Raw genomic sequence first — 6,688 nt, forward strand, 5'->3', positions numbered from 1 at the left:
TCCACATCAATTCTTACATTCTTTTCCCACTGGAAGGCCTCAGCTTTTCTGGCAGTAGCATTTGGAAAAGTCATAAACCCTACTTAAGACAACTTAATCTGTACAAAATGGTGCTGAAAGGGGGAAGGAAAAAAACAAAGAGCACACAGCTTATATATCCTTGTAAATCTGAGAACCTTACAGCTATGAGAGACAAGTTTTGTCTTTGGACCCAGATGTCACACTTTAAGATATTGTTATTTTAGCTGTTTACTCTGTCCCTCTGCTCAGTCTAGAGCTGGCTCATTTATGCCTTGTGACTGCAAATGCCTCTGAGTTCAGTGAAGATGCAGTTTGAATCAGTTCTTGTAGTATTGTACCTGAGATAGTGAAGATACTTGGAGTTCAGACGAGAGATGAGCTCAAATCTAACCGTCTGTGCACAGCAGACAATTGTATTTCCCCTGTTTGTTGAGCCCAATAATTGGTGTTTCATTCAAGCATCTGTTCCAGAAGGAGAGTGTTCTTGCTTTGTGTAGTGGAAATGGTGAAACAGTCCATTGCTTTGACTGTTTCTTCAGGAGGCTGATCAGCTTGCCTTACAAAAACACCGCTCTAGTTTGTTGTCTCAGTTTGTCTGCCTTCAGCCTCCAGTCACTGGGTCTTGTTCTGTCATGCTGTGCTCAGCTACAAGACACCACTTCAGCCTCCAGCAAAACATCATCTCCTCTCCTTGCCCCACCAGGTAGCGTGGTTCACGTTTACAAAGTTCAATGTCCTGTCACAGTCAGTTCTGTTAACTGGATACAACTGTTAGGTGAATCTCCTTTGCATCCCAGGTTCACAGTCCTTCTTGGAATGGAATACACCATCCCATTCACTGCAATTAAATCAGCAGCCAGGGCAAAAATGTGCTGGATTTATGACTGACTCCTCCGTGCACTCGTGTAATAATCCTCAGATAAAGTGATCATGAGATTGTGCTACTTAAAGCCAGTGTTTATCTTTCCAAGCACTTAAGGCATTAAGTGTCAGTATGAGAGGAAAATGAAATGTTGGCAGAGAGTTTTCAGAAACAAACATGAACTGGAATATTAAGAGACTTGATGCAAGAAGGGCTGTCTAGCAGATTTATGGTTTCATCTGACAGGTTCTGGCTTTTAAAGATAATAAATTCTGTAGTGTTTCTGATTTACTGCCCTGATATAAGATATACTGCTCTGTACAGATTAAAGTTGAAATTCTCTGTCAGATCACTCCATAATTGCATCCATATTAACCTAGTGGCAGGGTGATTCTGGAAGCTTAAGGATTCTCTAGAAATGTTGCCTGGGTGTGTTAGAAGGAAGATATAGCTAGAGGCAAGATATTGTCTGGAAAACAGTTTAAAAGAGAAAGCAAGTGCTTCTTTCTGTCTTTAAAGGGGTTCTGTGATTCTATCTGAAATGGGTTTTGTTAACCCTATAATTTCAGCTGAACTGAAGGTGTTTGGGGGGGGGGGGGAAGAAGTCAAAACATTTTCAGAGTATGGTATCTGATGGCAGCCAAGAGATGGCTACTGAAAGCAGCTGCTTGCTCACACAGGTACTCAAACCCTTTCATGGCAAAATAGACAAGGGTCACTTTTCATCTAGAAGAGAGTATAATGCCTCTCTCTATTCCTTATAGTTATTTTCAAATGCTTTTAATAGCCTATGGGTAAGAGAACAACTTCTCACTTTGTAACATGAATGTAATTTGGTTATAAAGAGTTGTTATTCTTTTTTTTTTGGGGGGGGAGGAGGGAAGTGATTGTGCAGCAAGCTTTAGGGAGGTTTGCAGAATTTCTGCTCCAAGGAATTGTGACAGCTTTTATTTTTATTTTGGTTTGGAACTTGGCCAAACTGAAGCATTGAAATCAGAAGTTAAATGCACTTTTTGTGCTCTTTAGTATATGTGAACACACCCTTTACACCCTTTGATGTTCTGCTCTGACTAGAAAGGTGATTGCCCCCTGTACTCAGCACAGGTGAGGCTGCATTTGAATACTGGTTCCTATTTTGGGCCCTTCACTACAAAAAGGCTATCACAGTGCTGGAAAGGGTCCAGAGAAGGTCAGTGAAGCTGGTGAAGGGTCTGGAGAACAAGTCCTATAAGGAGTGGGTGAGGGACCTGCGGTTGCTTAGTCTGGAGAAAGAGAGGCTTAGGGGAGACCTTCTTGCTGTCTACAACTCCCTGGAAAGAAGTTGGAGCAAGGTTGGTGTTGGTCTCTTTTTCCAAGTGGCAGGTAACAGCCTCAAGTTGCATCAGGGAAAGTTGAAGCTGGACAACAGGAAACAGTTTCTTCCCTGAAAGGGTTGTCAAGCCCTAGAAATGGGTGCCTAGGGAAGTGGTGGAATCATTGACCCTGGAGGTGTTCAACATACATGCAGACATGGCACATCAGGATGTGGTTTAGTGGGCATGGTGGTGTTGGTTCAATGATTGGGCTTGATGATCTTGGAGATCTTTCCCAACCTTAATGATTCTATGATTCCAACATTAAAAGCTGTGTAGGTGTGGTGCTGAGGGATAAGGTTTAGCAGCAGACTTGGTAGTGCTAGTCTAATAGTTGGAGTCAATGATCTTAAAGGTCTTCTCTAGCCTAAATGAGTCCATGATTTGAGATAGAATAGAGCTGAAAATTCAGACTTGGTCACAGTGTGCTTGAAATCTTTTTTGAGCCCTGTATTCTGTAGTCAGATTCCATCTCCATTTCCTCACATGAAGCTTCTCCTGGTGCATAGTAACCTAGAAAACAGTGTGAGAAGGCATCATTCACATGTTTGCAGGGGGATGATCTCACCACAGCTCCTCTGTTCTCAGGGTCTCTGGCTCCCCTGAGGAACCCCTGAGACCTGTTTGATTTCTGATTTTGGCAAAACACTTCCTCCCATGAAAACTGACATTAAGAATTAACTTCAGTGGGACAAGATTCAACTCTTATTATTTTGAAATCATGTCACTAATATACTTACTGGAGCCTTGCCCTGGGTGTAATAAAACCTGGTTTAAATTGCCAGAGGGTTCAGCTGCTGCCTTGAACAGCTGCATTGCTGTAATTTGCCAATAGGATGTATTACATCCTGATTACAGTTTGTGTGGAGTGATAGGCCAAAAATACAAGGCAGAAATGTGGCTAATCATGACAAAGGAGATAAGTCTATTCATCTACTGTCCATATTTAATATTTGCAGAGCAGATGCTGTTTATTCCCCTTCAGCTGCATTTACATGGAAATGCACTTCCATTCTGAAGATGTCTTAAGGTTAATGAAAAATACTATTGGGCATTTTGATTGTGGAAGCAGGGAGAAAGGTGAAATATCTTGGAAGGCTTCTCTTTGTTTCCCAGCCCTGATAAGCTTACACAAATCAGTCAGATGAGCAAAGTGAGCTACTCCAGGCCGGAAACAGATGTCTGTGAAAGCTGAAGAGACCATGATTTTAGCAGATGGGATGCCAGCAGTGGTGCAAATCACACTAGGAAGGGCTCTACCACTCCAGGGATTAAGCCTGAGTGGACCTGAATGGCCTTTTATTGCACTCATTCCCACCAAGCATTAGGCAGTTTGTCATGCTGCAATTAAACCACCTCTCAGTGACTTGCCTCCCTGGGCCATAAAGCCAGGCCTCGGATGAGGACTGCATTAGCACACTACCCCCATTATACACCGGAGAGGTCCCAAAAGTGTGAAGTTGGGGTGCAGAGAGCCTTCATAACTCAGTAAGAGATCTATTCCACTTCCACAGTCCCATGGTTCCAGCCTGGGGAAATCTGTGAGAGATGCCCCAGTCTCCTGCTCTCAGCTCCCCAGTCCAGCACCACCACAACTGTAAGAGATGCGTTGCCAGGAGCAAGCAGAAGCTCATCCGCCATGGACAAGGCATGAAAATGAGCTGCTGCCCTCACGCCTGGAGCAGGGCTTCTAGCTCCTGTATTGATGGCAATTAAACAATGTCCCTTTTTGTGTTGTGCCATGGAATGCTGAACTGAGCTGGACTCGTACTGCAATGCACAAAGTATCTTGCATCTCCTCTTCACCCCTCTCTGCATCTCCTCCAGTGCCTTGCTGCTAAATGGTGCCTTGTTGCTAACTAACTGCAACGATTCAAGCTGGAGAGATTAGATCACACCAGGGGTCCCTACAGCAGAGCCTACTTAACACCAGGAGTAATCTGGCATTATGCACTTTGGGACAGCAGTCTATAAAAACACAAGCAGAGCAGTTTCCACGGGCCAGCCTGTGCAGCCAGGGTTGCTTGGCTCAGCTATTTTCTGTTCTGCAAAGGCCACTTACTCCTCGGAGTGAGAATTTGTGTGTTGCAGCCAGCTATGACTCAGAGCAGTCTTGCTGCCCCCCATGCTGAAACCATGACTTTGGTTCTGAGTAGAGAAGCTTTTTCTGCCTGATGATGGCTACCATGACCTCCTAAACATCTCTTGGGGGAGGTCACCCATTCACTCCATTCCTTAGCACCTTCAGACTGCACTGCATAAAAGCCCTCCAGTCTAGGCTTGCTAAAATGAAGTCGTCTCTGGTGTTTGTATTTGCTCAGCTCTGGTGCTGCCTCCCTGCTAAAAGTAGATGCTGCCTCAGATCTGCTGCACTCATCATGTGGAGGGATAGAAGATCCTTTGGTGATGCCAAATATAAAGCAGCCGTTGAACCACTTCAATCTGTTCCTTGCCAGACACAGCCCCCAGTGTGCCGTCGCCACCGCTCACACTCTCCCACGCTCTGTTGGAGGCAGAGCAGAGTCTCCCCAGCCTCAAGCCCTGACATACGGCAAAGCCCCCCCTGACTGCAGCCTGAGGGACACGGCTGGCTCCTGTACCACAGCCCCCAAGCCCTTGTGCAGCAGCAGGTCTGTAAAGCCTGATGAAAAGGCAGATAAGGCTACAACAGGCTTTGAATACTAAAGGACAAGGGGAAAAAAGGGCACCTGGCTGTACAGAACATGTATTAGCAATGAAAAAGAAAGCCTGTGTTTCATATGGTCATTAGCACAAATCCCGGGATGGAGCACTAACAGCATTGCTCTGAGAAGGTGAGGGATGCATCTATGAAGAGGTTGAGAAGGTGAGGAATGCATCTAATGAGAGGCTGACTCCCAGAGGCCCTTTCCTAAACAAGGGTATTGTGCTCCAGGAATGACAGTATGGTCTGGCTTCTTCTAATCTTGCTGAAACACTCTGAGACCTCCTGATGAGAAGTATCTCAGAAAAAAAACCCCACAACAATAGATATTCTTAATTCCTTCTTTGTCTCCACCCCTCTGGGTGCACAATAGAGTCCCTAATATATCTAATCAGAACTGCAGTCACTTGAAGACATTCAGCTGCACCAATGTGCTGTGAAGTATGACATCAAAATGGCCTGGAGTTTAAAACAGAGAGCATTTCCAACTGATGCTGTGTTACTGTGCTATGCCAAGCATAAGATCCCAACTGCATCACAAATAATTGGTCTAATGCTTTTACTTTTCATGTCCCAGTCTTTCTTCTGCTCAGTTTTTGTCAACTGTTTCTTGCATTCTTAATTGCTAGCAGGGAAGGATAATGCCTGTGAGCACTGTGGGGTAAATACTTTTCCAGCCAAGTAATAGCAGTCCCCAGAGGTAAGTTTTAGCCTTCAGAGCAGATGATGAGTTACACCAGGCCTCTGTGACTAGCTGAGCTGCTCCTCCTATTACAAACATAAGGGTTTGACATAGTACCAGTAGAGTCACTCTCTTGAGGAAAATGAAGACAGTATGGTAATGCTGAAGTATAATCAACATTCTGAAAACAAAGCCATTTGATGTTTAATTCAGATTGTTCCTACAGGGGCGATGAGAGGCAGGAAAGCATTGAATTCTGGAAACACTTTTTGCCCCAAACACTCCTTGGCAGCCACCTGAGATGTACATTCATCAGCTTGGGCTGGGGTCAGGGCTTCCAAGACATTCTTTGTGACAAAGATAATCTTGTATTTGACTGAGGGTTTGACAGGCACAGACTTGATTAACTTGGCTGTTGCAGTGTTGTTAGAGGAACAGGGCTGTACAAACAAGAACTCTCCAATGGGTTTTTCAGAGATGACCCACAAGTGCACTCCAGTGAAGCCAGAGACAGACCAGCAGTGATGCTTTTGTACCTCTCAACCTGTTTTTCCCCCACAAAGTTCTTCAGAGTATTAGCGAGATGGTGTGGTTAGGCAGCCTGCCCAAGAAGGTGAACTTGAGGCTGGACTCAAAACAAAACCCCACTAATTGCCTCTTATTGGTATCATTCATTAGGCTAGTTTCTTCCACAAGGATTTGTCCTGATGTCTTATCAGGAAGGAAAATTTCCATCTCTTCCTCTCATTTTCTCATGTCCAGAGAAGGGCAACGAGGCTGGTGAGAGGCCTAGAGCACAAGTCCTACGAGGAGAGGCTGAGGGAGCTGGGGTTGTTTAGCCTGGAGAAGAGGAGGCTCAGGGGAGACCTTATTGCTCTCTACAACTACCTGAGGGGAGGTTGTAGCCAGGAGGGGGCTGGTCTCTTCTCCCAGGCAACCAGCACTAGAACAAGAGGACACAGGCTCAAGCTGTGCCAGGGGAGGTTTAGGCTCGAGGAGAGGAGAAAGTTCTTCACTGAGAGAGTGATTCGCCATTGAAATGTGCTACCCAGGGTGGTGGTGGAGTCCCCATCCCTGGAGGTGTTCAA

Source organism: Dryobates pubescens, chromosome 19 (assembly GCF_014839835.1).
Source record: "Dryobates pubescens isolate bDryPub1 chromosome 19, bDryPub1.pri, whole genome shotgun sequence".
Classification (NCBI taxonomy): Eukaryota; Metazoa; Chordata; class Aves; order Piciformes; family Picidae; genus Dryobates; species Dryobates pubescens.